A 16022-nucleotide genomic window follows, 5' to 3' on the forward strand; every position below is an offset into this window, starting at 1 on the left:
GATGGTTATAAATTAATGTAGCATGTACTATCTTAAGAACTACAGTGTATTAAGTAAATGATTTATAGCAAAACAAAATAAACCAAGGAAAGGTCTTGGCCTTCAAAGGCCCTCCAGTGTCAGTGGCTTATTCTTGAATCCTTAGTGTCTCTGCTCTTCCAGTGGTAGCTGCCACCTCTTCCAGTATAAGGCGGGAGAATGCCATGTGGATCATTAACTCTAATCTTTCCTTGGCCTTTCTGACTCCTTTATCTCCAGATGCACAGAACAAGTTTTAAATCCACCCTGGCTACTGGCTTTGTGGACTTTTACCCCTCAGTCTTAGCTCTTCTTTTCCACAGAAGTAATTGTGTTGTTTGGAAGGCTGCCCATCTCAGAGTACGCTCTGTGGTTTCCTCTTTTCTCCAAGCTTTTTAAAAAGCATCACACACAAATGAAAGGTTTACTGTTTTTAAGAAATCATTACTATTCCCTCCCTGTTGGGCTGAGAGGGTAACAGTAGGTCACATTCTCCCTTTATTATTATATGTGTGAACCTTTAAAAAATCTTTGCTGCTGGATTCCAAGTTCCTTGCTAGGCTGTTTCCACCTTTGTCTTCTGCAGGGATGGCCCAGTGCTTGTCACTGAGAGCAGAAATGTTGAGAGCTTAGGTCCTGACATGAGGCCCACCTCTATGGGAGAGATGGCTCTGCCACATACTAGTAAGTGACAGTTGGGTCATAGCATAACCTCTATAAACCTTGGTTAAATAAGATAATGTATGTAAACCACCTAGTTTTGTACAGTCTTTACTCAAAATGTTAACTATTTGAGGTATGTTAATTTGTATTGAATTAAAGGAAGAAATGCAACTGCTCCTTTTATTATCTTTTGATCTTCACAATTTTTGGATCAGGAGTGTTTTCATAGAACTCAAGCAAATCTCTGATGCAAATTATTTATATTGGTAGCACATGTTTATACAAACTAAAATTAAAGTGACAGCTATTTCTAAACAATGCTTCTAAAATTAATAATTGCCATTTTCCAATTCAAGTGACAAAATGCATAGACAGCCCCAGCTCAGGAAGTCTGTGAGTCTGGGATATGTTCAGCAGCTGGGCAGTGACCTTTGGCCATGACCTGGTGACTGGAATATCCAACAGCTTGGTTCGCCTTTGAATCTGGGACTGGTAAGGCTCTCTGGGAATGAAGCTTTTCTGTATAATGGACTCCTTGGAGAGTGTAAAGAAAGCTATGTGGTGGGAGAGAGAGAGAAAAAGAGAGAGGAGAAAAAGGACATAGGAGAGGAGATACAGAAGTTGAGAAAAATAGGAGAAGTAAAAGGAGTTCAAAAGCCAGAGTAGGAGCAGGAACCAGAGTGAGGCATTAAGATGCCAGCCTCTAGATTCAAACAGGCTTGGTTTTAAGTCCTCGTTTTCAAGCTGTGTGATTCTGAGCAAATTACTTACAGTCTGAAAGTCTCAGTTTCCTTGCATATAAAAAAGAACATCCCCCTCTGAAGGTTTTTGTGATCAAATGAGATAAGGCATTTCAAAGCTGTAACCCAGCAGATGTACTGTTTTATAACTTCATAACATGTTGAAGACCGTCCTACCTACATATACGGCATTTGTGTTTGTTTATTTACTTAGGTACTTGTTTATTAGAAAAGGGGAATCACTAGAACCAAATGCATATGGCCTCTTGTCAATCTAGAGAGATTGTTATTGCTGTTTCTGCAGGAACAAGGGTAGATAAGTGATTCCAGGGGCTATTTTTTTCCTCTTGTAAAGGGGGTGACTGTACCATTTTAAGAAATACCTATTTAATTGTTCAAACACGAATATAGGAGACACAAGGCACTCATTCATTCATGCATTCGACTGGAGTTTACTAGAACCAAGCCAAGTGCCCAGTCAGGTAGGCGGTGGGATGTGTGGAGCGGAGGTGGGGAACTAAACAGAGACCCTGCCTGAACCAGGTTAAGGGATTTACTTCCTTGCTCTGCCCCTCTAATGGGCAGGGGGATGATGCTCCTGTTGTATCAGAGTGCAGTGCCAGGGCAGCCTATGTTTTTCCTCGTTAGAGGAGCAAGCAGATACAAGAAGAGCCCCAAAGTAGCTTCTGGGCTGCATGGCTGCTGCCTGTGTCCCAGCCAACACCACAGCTTTCCCGCTGACACATCTACTCACATGGATACTCACTGCCTTGTGCTTCAGCTCTCACAGCTGAAAATGGAATCATGGTGATTGTTACTTCCCTTCCTTTAGGGACCGTGACAACTTGCAAAAATTAACAAGTCATATTTGGAAACCATTTTAACCTTACAACTGAAAAGCAGTGAAGTGGTTCAAGTTATGGTTTATATATTCATTGCATTTGATAATTTCCTTTCAAATTATGTTCTTCAAAATGGGCATGGATGATTTCAATTCAATAATTCAACCCAAGGGTATTTATTGATTACCTATTACAAAAAAGATGGAAAAATAATTAAGACTCCACCTTTGCCCTGCAGTTAGTAAACTGAACTGCCTCCAGGTATTATTTTGTGTACTGCCAAAGGGACCTGTTTGTCTGACTGAATATATAAATTAGCATTCATATCATTAATTGGATCCTTACCTATTCTCTAATGTATACTCCACAGGGAGGTCAGAAAGAAATTCAATTTTTAGCATCTGATAATTTTAGTCTTGTAAAGACTTCTGAATACAGGAAGGGGATCTGCATTTCTCCTATTTGCTAGCTACTAACTAGGGTGAAATGGGAGATGGAGAAAGGAATGTGTAGAGAGGGCTGTCTGTCAACACTTGGAGAGCTAAGAACTCAGTTATTTCTCACATTCTTCTGCCTCTTTTTGCTATAGGCTCATTAAAGCCTTTGCTGGGAATTGGAGCCTATTCTATTACTTAAAGATTGAAATCAGGATGAAGATGGGGCATCGTGTTCACTTTTAGCCTCAGGCTCCGGCAGGGTTTAAACTGTTTTCCTAGAAAGTCTCCAATTTGATATTTTCCAAACATTTCACTGGTATACTCCAAATCTCCTTGCAGGGTTACAGACCTGTTTTATCTGGCTCAATTTTCCTCTGGGGTAGATAAAGCTGAGATTGCAACATCAGAGGCAGTTCAACCAATCATTACATATAACCTAACCCATTTATATAATGCAATCCTTCTGGTAGTAATGACATAGAAGATGCAAATAGGGAAAATCGCAAACCTGTCAAAGTCCCAATTCATCTGTGGTGACAGGGCCACAGAACCTCTCTCTTCTTACTTTACTAATGTAAAATAGTTGCTTTAATGGTAACCAAATGCCTTCTTTCAGGACAGTATTTCAAGAAGGTGGGAAGTATATGTATTATACAAACATATGCAATCCCTCTAGAAGATAATTACCAATAGCGTGCTGGGAAGCTGGAACACAGAAAAAATGAGTGCTGCCTGGAGGATCATGCCACAAATCTCAGGAGACACAGTAAGTGTCCTGGGATCCTCTATCCTGGTCATGAGACAGCATAGCCCATGTGAAGAAAGGACCAGCGAGTTTTCCAGCATAACATGGTATTTTATTTCACTATAGTAGACTGCTGGGAAATCTCTGGAGCCCCTGGCAGCTGTGTCTTGTCTTTAATATGAAGCCTGAGGGGAAGAGAAAGAGAGACTCATAATTCACAAGAGGCACAGCCATAAGAAAGCCATTCTGAGTAACTGAATCAGACACAGAGGGGGAGCTGCTATTCCATTCCTAAATCAAGAATGTTTTTTGTCTTCCCTTCTCTCCTTATCGGCTGTGTCCTCATGAAAAGATCATTTATGGATGGTAGAATGAGTGCATGAGAGCCAGCTTCTGTTCCTTTCCTTTACTTCCCCCACTTCTGCTGTCCTGTGAAAAAGACCCTTTGTTCAAGACTGAAGCAGCAGATGCAGCTCAGACATTATCTTAAAAAAAATTTTTTTGAGGGGGGGAGTATTTTATCTTGAACTGGCCTAACACTATTTTTACTTTGAAAGTAGTTCTGCTGCTGATCCAAATAGTCTAAAAAGTTGAGGGACCCATACCAAAGAAGTACTTTACATGTATCTCTTTAAGTTGATGTAGGGTATGGGAAGGACTGATAATGCCAATTAAAGGATACACAGAAGAAATGGACATAAAATGGCATCATGGCCTGGAGTAAATCATGGAGGCCTTATGGAAGAGGTAGGATTAATAGAAAGTGCCAGTAAAGTATGAATGAAGACATGGAACTAGAAATGGGCTTAGTGAGTACAAAAGTAAGAAGGTTGTTTATCAAGTATGTAGAGTTGGATGTGGGTAGAAGAAAAGGTAGTTATGTTCTGGAGAGACTAAAAAACCAGCCTTCAGATCTTAGCTATTTCAATAATCAATTAGTCACTATCAATGTTTATTTGTGGCAAATGTTTTAGGTACATTTTATAATAAGGAAAATCATTTATAATCCCACTGGTCATAGAATAATGGTAGTGAATATTCTGGTACATTTGCTTCCACACATTTTCTTTGCAAATTTATTATCCTAGTTTAGGTTCCCCAGAGGAGACAAGGATTCAAGTGCAAGTCGTTTATTTAGGAGGTGATTCCAGGAAACACCAACTGGGGAGTGGGAGTAGTAAAAAAAGAGAAGGAAAGGAAACTGAGAAAAGGGTGCATTCTCAAATGAGTCAGCTGGAGAGCAGTCATGCTGGGGAGTTCAGGGTTGTCTCACTGAGGCAGGTGGAAGCTAGAGTATTGATCCACTAACTCCTGACAGTTGAGAGTTGATTTGGGGAACATTAACTCTCTGAGTGGATCAGAAAAACAATCCTAAGCAGAAAGTTGCAGGTATTTGCAGCAAAAAGCCCTCAGTGTGTCGTGGAGATGTGGGTGTTATGTGAATATACACAAATTATTCTTATTTATAAAAAAATGTCTGTGCATTAGGCTTTGCACTATATGTTTACTTGTATTAGCATGCATAATTCTCACAGAAGCCCTGTAAGGGGGGTGCTACTCTTATCCCATGAGGGTTGGAGACTGGGATTAGAGGCTGGGAAAAGTAGATATGAGAGGCAGACTCCCAGAGATTAAACACTTGAAGTCACAAAGAGATGAGGGACTCTCCAAAATATTTTTAATGACAGCCTAATTGACCAGTTCCTCTCATTTGCACATTCTCTCCTCTGTCTGTCAATAGAGTTTTTCCTTTGCAATTGTAAAATTGTTCTGTTTCAGAGACATTTGTTGGAAAACGAAACAAAACCTTGAGTTATAAAGGATCCCTAATGTACACCTATCAGTTGTGGTCAGCATCTTCTCCCCCATCTTCTTCTAGTATAATACCTGATTCCGTTTGGAAGAAATGATCTACCTCTTCTCCTTGTAGTTTTACTGGGCTGCCAAACTAGTCTTCCATCTACTGTTGAGCATGAGATCCAAACTTGGCCAACCATAGTCTCTCCATCTACTTGGTCACAGGTAAGTGGCTAAAAATGTGTTTGTGCATCAGGCTGAGTCTTTCCCTGGGACTTTATATCTGGCTTTGGGAGAAAGAAACTGATGCCACTAGACTGAAATGATATAAAAAGGAATTGTCTGAATCATGCTCCTCTTCCTCTCCACAGCAAGGTATAGCAAACCCACTTGCAGTAGGAGAGAATGTAAACACAACAGAGATGGAAGTGGTGGGTGGGGAGTTTGACTGCATTGCTAAATCTCTACTATCCCCTGAGGTCTACCCCTCTTGGACTCCTCACTGCATGAGCCAAATAAACAATAAATAGTAACTTTATACCTTCTTTCCATCCACCCTTTTTTTTTTCTTTCTTTCATCTTTGTTTACCTACCTTGTTTGCTTGTTTGTTTATAGCTAGTTTGACTTGGATTTCTGTTTCTTGCAACCACAGAATCTTGACTAAGTAAGTACATTTTAACCAGGAAATGTGTTGTGGCCTTTAAATTGTGTATCAGTGGAAAAGAGCAGGGGTTGGAGAGAATCAAATTATGATAGGACAGAAGTGACCTTTTTTCATTCTTCACGGATTTTATTTGCCTCAATGATTCCCCAGGTCAATCCCGACTCTCTGAGGCATGAAGGAGGCATCTGCCTTCAGGAAATAGTGAATTGTAATAGCAACATGGAGCATGGTTTCCTATTGACCACTGCCTTTGCCTGCAGCTGTTGATGGCATTCTTCAATAGGAAGCTAACCAATTAGGATGATCTGGTTTTTCCTTCTTACTCTTGTAACTCAAGGACATGGAGAACTCTGGTTTTAGAGGGCATAAACAGATTGCTCTGTGAGTTCTAAACCTGGCTTAAGCAATTTCTAGCTTGTGTGATCCTCCAAAGTTTCAGCAGATCTAAGATTTCAACATGTTTTTATGAATCTGGAAGTTCTAAGATATGCTTGAAATACTAGTTTCCATTTCTTAAGCACTTACCACATGCTGGCATGGTGCACTTGGGTTTCGTGAATGCTGTCATGCTATATCATCCTGTAATACTTGTATAATTCTTCAAGTAGGTATTAAACCAGTGTGGATCTCCAGGAAGAAGATGTTGAGAGTTAGGAGTCCAACTGTTTTATTAGGGAGCAACATCTATGGAAGAAAAAGGAAGAAAGCAGGGTTGGGTGGCTGGAGTAACCAGACTGTAATGCGAATCCCACATCCCTGACTGATCAATGGGTGAGCTCTGGAGCCAGTGTTACCCCTTAGAAGTTCTGATGTTGGGTGGAAATGGTCAGGCCCTTGTATACCACCTTCACTCACTCACTGGCTGGAGCTGTCCTAAGCAGAGGGTGACCCCCTCTGGAAAGCTCCCCTCCTGGCTGTATTCACACAGCCCCTCTCAGGGAGACCCTGAGGAATCTCATCCAGTCACATTCCTCCCAGCTTTCTTGAAGGGGGCTATCCAAGCACCACCTTTCTTCATCCGCCACCTCACCTATCCCAAATGTTATAATGAGGTATTGCCTTGGGCTATGAAGACCTCCCCTAAAAACCAAACAGGGGGATATGCTGGAATATTGGTTTGGGGGTCTCATTATCGATCAGTGTCATGAAAGGGGTATTGTTCTAGATTGGTATTTGTCAACATTTTTTTTCATTAATGCCGATACTCCTCCAGGAGATATTTTCACATTTTTTTCCTAATTGTCCTCTCACTATGAAACCTTAATATCGCAGGTATACTGTATATATGTTTATGTACTAGATGTCCTGTGTTTTGTACATGAAAAGAGTAAGATTTTTTTCATCCCCCAATTTTCACTCCCTTATTAAGAATGCATTTTCTAGATTAAAAGGGACTTGAGGGATGTAGCAACTGGATGCAATATACGGCCCAGGATTAGATCCTGGATCAGATAAATCAGCCATAACAGGCATTTGGGGGACTATGGGAGAAATTTTAATATGGACTGTTTTTAAAATGTTGTTAGGTGTGACAGTGCTATTTTGGCTGTTTAGGAAAATGTTTTTTATTTTTTGTAGATGCAAATAGAAGTGAAGAACAACAAAGAAATATTGGTTTGGTGAAGACACCTTCATTTATTATTAATTAAGTTTCCTTACATACATGGGGCTTCCCCTCCTTGCCTATCGTAATCTTATTTCCGTTAAGGGTGAAGTTTGTCATCAGAGGTGAAATAATTGGCCTTTGTGGGGAAATTCTGGATTTGGAAAAGCTGAACAGTATAAGTTGGTGATGGTGATTTTCTTAAAGTTAACTGGAATGTCTTGCAAGACAAGCAACTTTTTTGAAAAACATAGGATGAAAGTGGTTTATAAAACTTTTACATGATTTCTTTAAGATTTGGGGTGTATTATTCATGGGGAAGTTAAAACCTATTTTGTCAAATAGTGTCATGAAATATTTATCCCAATTACAATCTATCATCATAATGGAAAACTTTATACAACACCTTAAAACATGTGAGGAGTTACATAGTTTAAAAACTCTTTTGGGGGTTAGGTAATCAACATATTTGAAGATTCCTGAGTTACAAAAATACACTTCAAGGAAAGAAGTTTCCCTCTTTTTGGCATTCTTTTGGTCTCTTTCCTTCCCAAGAGCCAGTGATTAATAGACACACAATACACCTGAACAGATTTCCGGGCAAAATGGCGGTCTTTTCTTTTTTTTGTTTTTCTTGGTGAGAACCAAGTTTATGACAATAACATTTTATTTTCTTTTTTCTCTGTGTTAGATTTCATGGTTACACTGCCGCAGGCAGATCAGTAGGACTCACGAATCTTATATAAAGACGCAACAGCCTCCTGCAGTTTTTCTCCCTGCAATTCACAAACCCCATTCCTCCGTTTTCACAGACCCCCTTAATGCTTAGTGGGTGAATGAGAAATCATTCCAAATAGCAAAAGAGATCACTTTTGTTATTTCCAATCAGTGTAAGATTGAAAAGTCAAATGTGAGGGGCTGTATGCTTTTTCAGACAAGATGAATCACTGGTATGTTGCTTTTTGAAGGGTGTCTAAATTATTTCCCATAGCATGCTTTTAAACAAAAGTCGTCCCATAAGGCTGCAGCATCTGGTGTGATATATGTTCTTCCAGATTTCTTGAGAGTCTGAGCAGCACGTTGTGCTGCACCTTTCTGGGCTTTTTCCTACTTAATTTTTTGGCGTGTCTCCCTGTCAGGTCCTGCATATCGTTCTCATTACTGCTGACTTTGATTGTCTAGTCTTGGCCTAAGCTGGGAAAATTCCATAGAGGAATGTTCTACCAGTTTTCAGGCCAGAAGTAAAACTCTAACAAGATCTGTTTGTTGCTCACAGAGTCTGAGACCCTTGGAAGATGATTACAATTAGCTGTTGGGATTTAGATGCGCTACCCCATTCAAGTCTCAAACCCTCATCTCTCTCTTAACGCCAGGCTTGTATTTCCAACGGTTCACTGAGCATGTTCTTTATGAAGATCCACTGTGATGTCCTAGTTAGCATGTCTAAGACAGAACTGCTGTCCTTTCCCTTCAGTACTTCCCACGTGGGCTGCTCTACCAGATGAAGCTTCCTGTAGTCCTATTTTGATCCTCTCACACCCTCTTGCTCAAAAGCCTTCAGTGGTTCCCTATCATCCATAACATAAAATACAAGTTCTTTTCCTGACAATCTAGGTCCTGATACTACAGTTAGACTTGTCTGTTTAATATTGCCCAATCAAGCCTTCTACTTAATTCTCTCAGGTTTTGGCCAAATACTTCAGCATTCTATCATTTTCTGTACCTTTTTCCACTGATTTTTCTTACAAATATTCATATTGCTCTTCACATTTAACCCAGATACCTGCATGGCTTTCCCCTCATTTCTGGAGGTCTTTGCTCAAATATCACTGCAGGAGTAAGGCTTTTCTTTAACACTCCTATTAATAGTACAACAAGTCACCCCTGACTGTCTCCCACACTTGCTATCCCCATTCTCTGCTTTAATTTCCACCACAGCACTTACCACTGCGTATTATTTATTCAGGTATTGTCCATCTGCCTCCATGGGGGCAGGGATTCTACTTTTGTTTTTTGTTGTATCTTCAGCAACTAGGAAAGGTCCTAGCACATAATAAATTTTTATGGATTAAATAAGTGAATGAAGGAACTCTGAAAATATTTAAGGTCATTTAGCATGTGTCTGGAACTCTCCTGTGTTCTAGAGAGGTGAATATGAACCAAATGGGGTCCTTTTAGAAGTTCAAGATCTTGTAGGGAAAAATGTGAGGTGCAAAAATGGAATTGTTTAGCAGGTTCAAGTGGACCATGGTGCAGGAAAGAGAAAGGAAAAATTAATATAACTGAGCTCCTATTATGTATAAGGTGCATTCACATACCTGGTCACATTTAAGCCTCACTATGGTGCAGTCTGGTAGGTTTTATTATTCCCAGTTTTGTGAAGTGAAATGGGAGCTTAAGAAAGTCTCGTGAGTTCTCCCAAAGTTTTACACTAATAGGTGGTCAAAACCAGAAGGGAATTAAACTCAAGTCTTCTAAAATATCAATATACTTTACCCTATGCTAGGTTGTCTCTCAAGTCATTAGGGGGAAAATATATTTAGCTTACTGGAGGTAGGCATCATGGAATAGGTGTTTTTTGAATGATTAATGAGAAGTAGATTAAAGCAGAGAAAAGATGGCAGGATAGTCATGCTCTGTATAAACTTCCCTGGCTGCTACAGCCCATGGGCTCTATACCTTCTGACCTTTCATTCACTTCTGTAATATTCACTCATTTGATAAATATTTATTAAATATTTGCTATGTGCCAAGCATATTGTTTTATATTCTGGTACTATAGTAGTGAATAACAAAATCCCTGTTTCCATGGGGTTTTCATTCTCTGAATATTTTGTGTGATATTGGGAGAAAACAGGATACTTCAAACTTAGCTCAGATTAGAGTTATGGTTTCATCATAGTCTAGCTGAGGACCTTGAAGAGGTTATTTAAACACTCTGAATCTTAATCTCTATATTTGAAATAGAAATAACTACCCATCTCACCAAAATATAATGTTGTGGGGCTCAAATAAGATGAAAATACTTTGAACCATGAAGCATTAGACATTGTGTTTTACTGAATTTAACATGCCACTGATTTTAAGAAACACCATTATTTTATGTACCATTAAGACAGAAAAAATTCCACCAGCTATGACATGCCATTGATTATAAGACCTATCCTTATTTCAGAAATGTCAAAATGTGGAAAAAAATTATACATCTTAGAATTGTTGAAATATAGTATAGGAAAGCTATTATTACCATTCATTATGGTATATAGAGTATGGCTCATGTTCAGAGGGGAATGTATTTGGCAAGATATATTGGAGTAGGTCAATGATACAAGTGATAGAACATTTCTTAGAGATTTTCAAGGATCTTTCTATCTTTGGATGCATTTTTTTTTTCTGGAGGAAATCATTGCTGCCATTTTCTATGTTGTAGAATTTTGGGGCTCCAGTCACCTATTTTCCCTTGAACAGAGCCACAATACTAGTCCCAGAGCAGTACCTGTAGACTATGATATGAGAGAGTAAAGAATTTCTTCCTCGTTTATGAAATAAAGTCTCTGTGCCAAATTCCTACCCTAACTAATAGAACCGCATCACACAGGGCCCTGTTCATGCATACTTGAGTCTCAGGAAGAGTGGTGCTTTACCAGAACAATATTTAAGAATCATGTGGCCATTGTAAATCACGTAGCTCAGATCTCTTTTTTTCTGTTTTCCCCTCCCTTCTCCCTTTTGCTTTGACTTCAATGCAACTCAAAGAGATATCTGTAGTTCTTTATGATTTTCTAACCTCAATTTTACCCTTTTGTCTGTCTTCATTTTCCTTTACCATGATTTTAACGTATTTTTCCACTATTTCACTATAAAAATTTCCAGATATCTAGAAAAGATGAAAGGATTTTATAGTTAACACCCATATCTGCAGCTTGATTCCATAATTAACCTTTTACTACACTTGCTTTGTCACATATCAATCCATGTCTCCATCTCTTTTCAGTTATTTTTTGATATATTTCAAAGTAAGTTGCAACCATCTATATATACACTTTACACCTATGCATTTTAGTGTGTATATCATTAAAGTTCAATATTTGCTTATAGTTTATTTTGTCTTTTAGTGAGGTAAAATTTACATACATCGAAGTGCACACACCTCCAGTGTACGCCAATGATTTTTGACAAATGGATACATTTGTGTAACACGAATCCTTATCAAGATACAGAATATTCTCAACAGTCCAGCAAGTTTCCTCATGTCCCTTCTTCTCTCTCCACAACCTCAGAGGCAACTACTGTTTTGATTTTTTTCTGCAATAGATTAGTTTTACCTGTTTTACAACTTCATATAAATGGAATTGCATAGTATGCACTCTTATTACATGAAAGTCTTCTTTCATCCAGCACAATGTTTTAGAGATACAACCACAGTATTCTTTGTATCTGAATTTGTTTCTTTATATTGCTGATTAGTATTCCATTGTATGAATATACCTCAGTTTGGTTACAATTAAAGCTGTTATGAATGTTTTTATGAAAGTGTCTATGTGGAAGTGCTTTCATAACTCTTGGCTATACACCTAGGAGTGGAATTGCTGGATCATGATAGGATAAATACCTGTTTAGTTTCATAAGAAACTGTCAGACCTTTTCCCAAAGTGGTTGCATTACCAACAGTGTTTGAGAGTTTAGGCTGTTCTATGTTCTCCCAACATTAAGTTTTGTCTGTCTTTTTTTTTCTTTTTGAGCCATTCATGTGAGCAGTGGTATCTCACTGTGGCTTTACTGTGTATTCCCCTTATAATTAATGATACTGAGTATCCTTTAAACTGCTTATGGGTCATTTATATATCTTCCCTTGTGAAGTGTCTGTCAAATCAATCCAGATTGAGTTGTTGGGTGTTTTTCGTTTTTACATATTCTGGATACTAATTCTTTGTCAGATATGTTTTGTAAATATTTTAAATCATTCTGTGGATTGTTTCTGTATTTCATTAACACTGCCTTTTTATGAGCAAAAGTTTTACATTTTGGTATAGTCTGTCAAATTTTAAATGGTTATTGTTTTTTGTATACTGCCTAAGAAACCTTTGCTTATCCCAAGTTGAGAAAATATTCTCCTCTATTTTCCTATAGGAGCTTTATAGTTTTCACTTGTACATTTAGGTCTGTGATCCCTCTTGAGTTAATTTTGTATCATGTTGAGTGAGAGATCAAGGTTCACTGTTTTTCCATTTGGATAACCAGTTCCAGGACATAATCATTTTTTTTTTTTAAATCTTGTATCATTTGCATATTTGTAAGACCCCTGAAATATTTCTGGAGCAAGCTATAAATAAATTCTGCCTAAATGCCAGAGGATGTCCTCATGAGTTCCCATGAAACCCCATGGTGGATAATATTCCCCCAACACAGTCCTATTCAAATATGACTACCCACCCCTGCAATAAAGATGCTCTGTGTTCCCTGTAGCCTTAGCTTTGGCCCTGTGATTCACTTTCCTGCCTCTCCAGGAGTGGAGGAAGCCTGTCGTGCACTCACTTGCCCATGATGGTTAGCTTGTTCATACCTGGTTTTTTGGAGATGAGGCAAGAAGATGCTTAGGTGAACTGTCCATTGATATGGAGTGGTCTCAGTGGGTTTTTATAGACCTCCAGGACACATCTTCAGCATTTTGGCAGGGCATTTATGAGGTAATTTTTTACAGGTAGGAAGACTATGATGAGATCTAGAGACAGAGCAAAGCTCTGCTATGGTTCTTTGGGTAAACTTGATTCTGGTTTCTCACTTACAAATGGGTGCCAGTTGCTAAGAGAAGCTTTTCTTTTTTTCCCTTCTAAACCATTTTTCATACATTTCTCTGCCTTGCTCAGCAAAGGGATAGGCTTTGGAATCAGACCTTATATTTATGTATGTATGTACATGGTATATGTTTATATATTTATTCATAAAAGTAATTCTTTCTAGTTATAAAAGTAGCATAAGCTCTTTGTCAAACACCTTGATACTACAAAAATTGATAAGGAAGAAAGTACAAATCAGCTACATTTAACACCTAGAGATAAGCCATGGTGACATTTTTGGTCAACTTTGATTTTGAATCTCTGCTCTGTCTCATACCAGCTAGATACCTCCTTGAGTATTATCTTTCATCTGGGAAATGGGGATAATAGCCTCCTTCATGGACAAGCTATAAAAATGGAGATGAAACCTTAGGGGCACTCCTCTCTGTGGGGTTGCCTGCACCTTTCAAGTGCATAACTTTAGCTTCTTCCCAACCTTTTAAACTTTTTCTCTCCAACCTTTCAGATGCTTCTCCTCCTTGAGATCACCTGTACTTTTACTCTCTTTAAGTAACTTTAAATAAAACTTTTACTTTGCTTCAAAAAAAAGAGATTTTATATATAAAATTATTGGCAAATAATAGATCCTTAATAAATATAAATTCACTAAATGATGCTATTGGAGGGTGTAGGAATTGAGTGGGAAATCTCAATTCCTTTTTTCCATGATTTTAAGTTATATTATTAAATTCCTTTAAAGCAGACAAATCTAGAGGAACAGAAAACAGAGAAGTGGTTGCCAGAAGCTAAGGGTGAGGGAGGGGTAGATTACAAAGGAACAAGAGGAAATTTTGGGATGATGAAACTATGCTATATACCTTGATTGTGATAGTAAATACACAAATGTATGTGATGTTTAAAACTCATAGAACTATGCACAAAGAGAGTAAATTTTATTGTATATATATTCTGCTTCATTAAACTTGACCTTTAAAAATATTCATTTAAAATAAAGTCTTAAATTTCCTCATTGGTTTTAAATTGGTCCTTCTGGCTCCTCTCATCCTTTCCCCTTCAATTTATCTCTTTTCTAGGCTTTTTTTACCTTCTTGATGGTATTCTGAATGCTTATGTAGCTCTCCTGTGATTTGTCATACTGGATTCTTTGTTCCCTGTCTCCCCACTTTGCTGCATATTTTATTTCCCTCTTTTGAATTGATACTCTGTTGAGCTACGCTCAGCTGCGCTTAACAAACAAAACGTATGGCTGCTTCACTTGCTCTTTTTGTGCCAGTAGAGGTCTGATTAGGGCAACTAACTAATTATAGTGAGTGGTGATAAGAGAAAGCTGATCCTGAGTCTTGAGTCAATGGTTAAGCAGAAATCCTTTAAAATCCAGATTGTTCCTTCTATTTTGAACAAAGGACTTGGAACAATTTTTATGCTGAAAAATAAGTATAATACAAGTTCACAGTGGAACTTGTTATAGCTACTTGTTGCAGTTCCTTCTTTAAAACAGATTAAGCTATTTGAGGTCTAGGCTGATCATATATCCTGAATTTTCCAGGACAGTCTGGATTTCAAATATTCCATGCCAAGTTCTCTCTAAGCCACTCATACTGTGTAGAATAGACAATGTATCTTGATTTTAGTTCATAAAATGTAGTTGCCAGACTCATAAGTTAAATTTATTCATTCATTCTTTATTTTTCTATTCTGTAAGTATTTACTGAGCACCTGCTACTGAGTGCCAGGCTGTCTAGCAGGCTCTGGAGAAATGGAGATAAATAAAACCATTCTTAAGAAGTTAGTGTGGTTCAGGCTAACAAATGAGTTCAGTTTCTCCAGAGAACAGTTGCATAAGGGTAAAGGACAAAGATACAGCCATTAATGTACAATATCATTTACTGAAAAAACTTTTAAACTTGATCATATATATGTATATGTTTTAATCACTTAAGTAATACAGACTTGTTTTCCAAGAGTTCATTAGACAGCTATCTATAAAAAATGTAGTATTTATGTAAATACATAATGTTGCATATATTTATATTTTAAAAAGTAGGACAGATTGTGCCCTTTTCCCAGTACTTTTGCTAGTATAATTTTTGGTTAGAAATCTTCCTCTGACTAGCTTGACTATATAGCACTTATTTCCAGTAACGGCTGATATGTCCAGAGTTCTGACAAATGCCAGGTAATTTTCACTCAGTCTTTCTATTGTTCATTCAACTCAGTGGAGTAAGCATTGTTCTCCCCATTTTATAGACTGGATAGAATGTGGGTTTTAGAGAGGGTGAGGGACTTGCCTGGTGCCACCAGCCAGCTAGATGTGGAGGTAAGATCTGATCCGTCTTCCTGACTGCAGACGGTGTGCTCTTCTCCAAGCCGCACAGCTCCTTCATTGTTGGGTGCTTTTCAACCACATTATCTGGCATGCATTTATTTACATCCCCATGGTTACCAGAAAGGAAAGTAAGAGAGGGGAAAGTAATTAGGATGTGGCTACTGCCAATGCAACTCTCAAAATCCAACATTTTCAATGCCAGTTGGCGACCTCTCTCCGCTCTTCACAACCTTCTGGGGCTCCCATGGCTTTCTGGCAAAACAACCCGTTCCTATTTTTCTAGGCCATGTAGCTATACTCTCCCCTTGCCCTCCCTTGGAGCTGACCCAGCCACGCTGGCCACTCAGTGTCTCTTTCTCCTTCCCACAGCTCTGTCCCACTCCCTGGG

The 16022-nt window shown here is 38.4% G+C and overlaps 1 long non-coding RNA gene across 1 annotated transcript in view; it reads right to left on the reverse strand.

The window, feature by feature from the left end:
- The window catches only part of LOC140849880 (uncharacterized), a 45161-nt gene extending 29417 nt beyond the window's left edge, over positions 1-15744 (reverse strand). The window contains exons 1-2 of the long non-coding RNA XR_012132197.1: positions 15597-15744; positions 6433-6591 (exon numbers count right to left, since the gene is read on the reverse strand). This is a non-coding gene — a long non-coding RNA (uncharacterized lncRNA). The remainder of the gene's footprint in view (positions 1-6432; positions 6592-15596) is intronic.
- Between the last annotated feature and the right edge of the window lie 278 nt (positions 15745-16022).

Source organism: Manis javanica, chromosome 6, assembly GCF_040802235.1.
Source record: "Manis javanica isolate MJ-LG chromosome 6, MJ_LKY, whole genome shotgun sequence".
Lineage (NCBI taxonomy): Eukaryota > Metazoa > Chordata > Mammalia > Pholidota > Manidae > Manis > Manis javanica.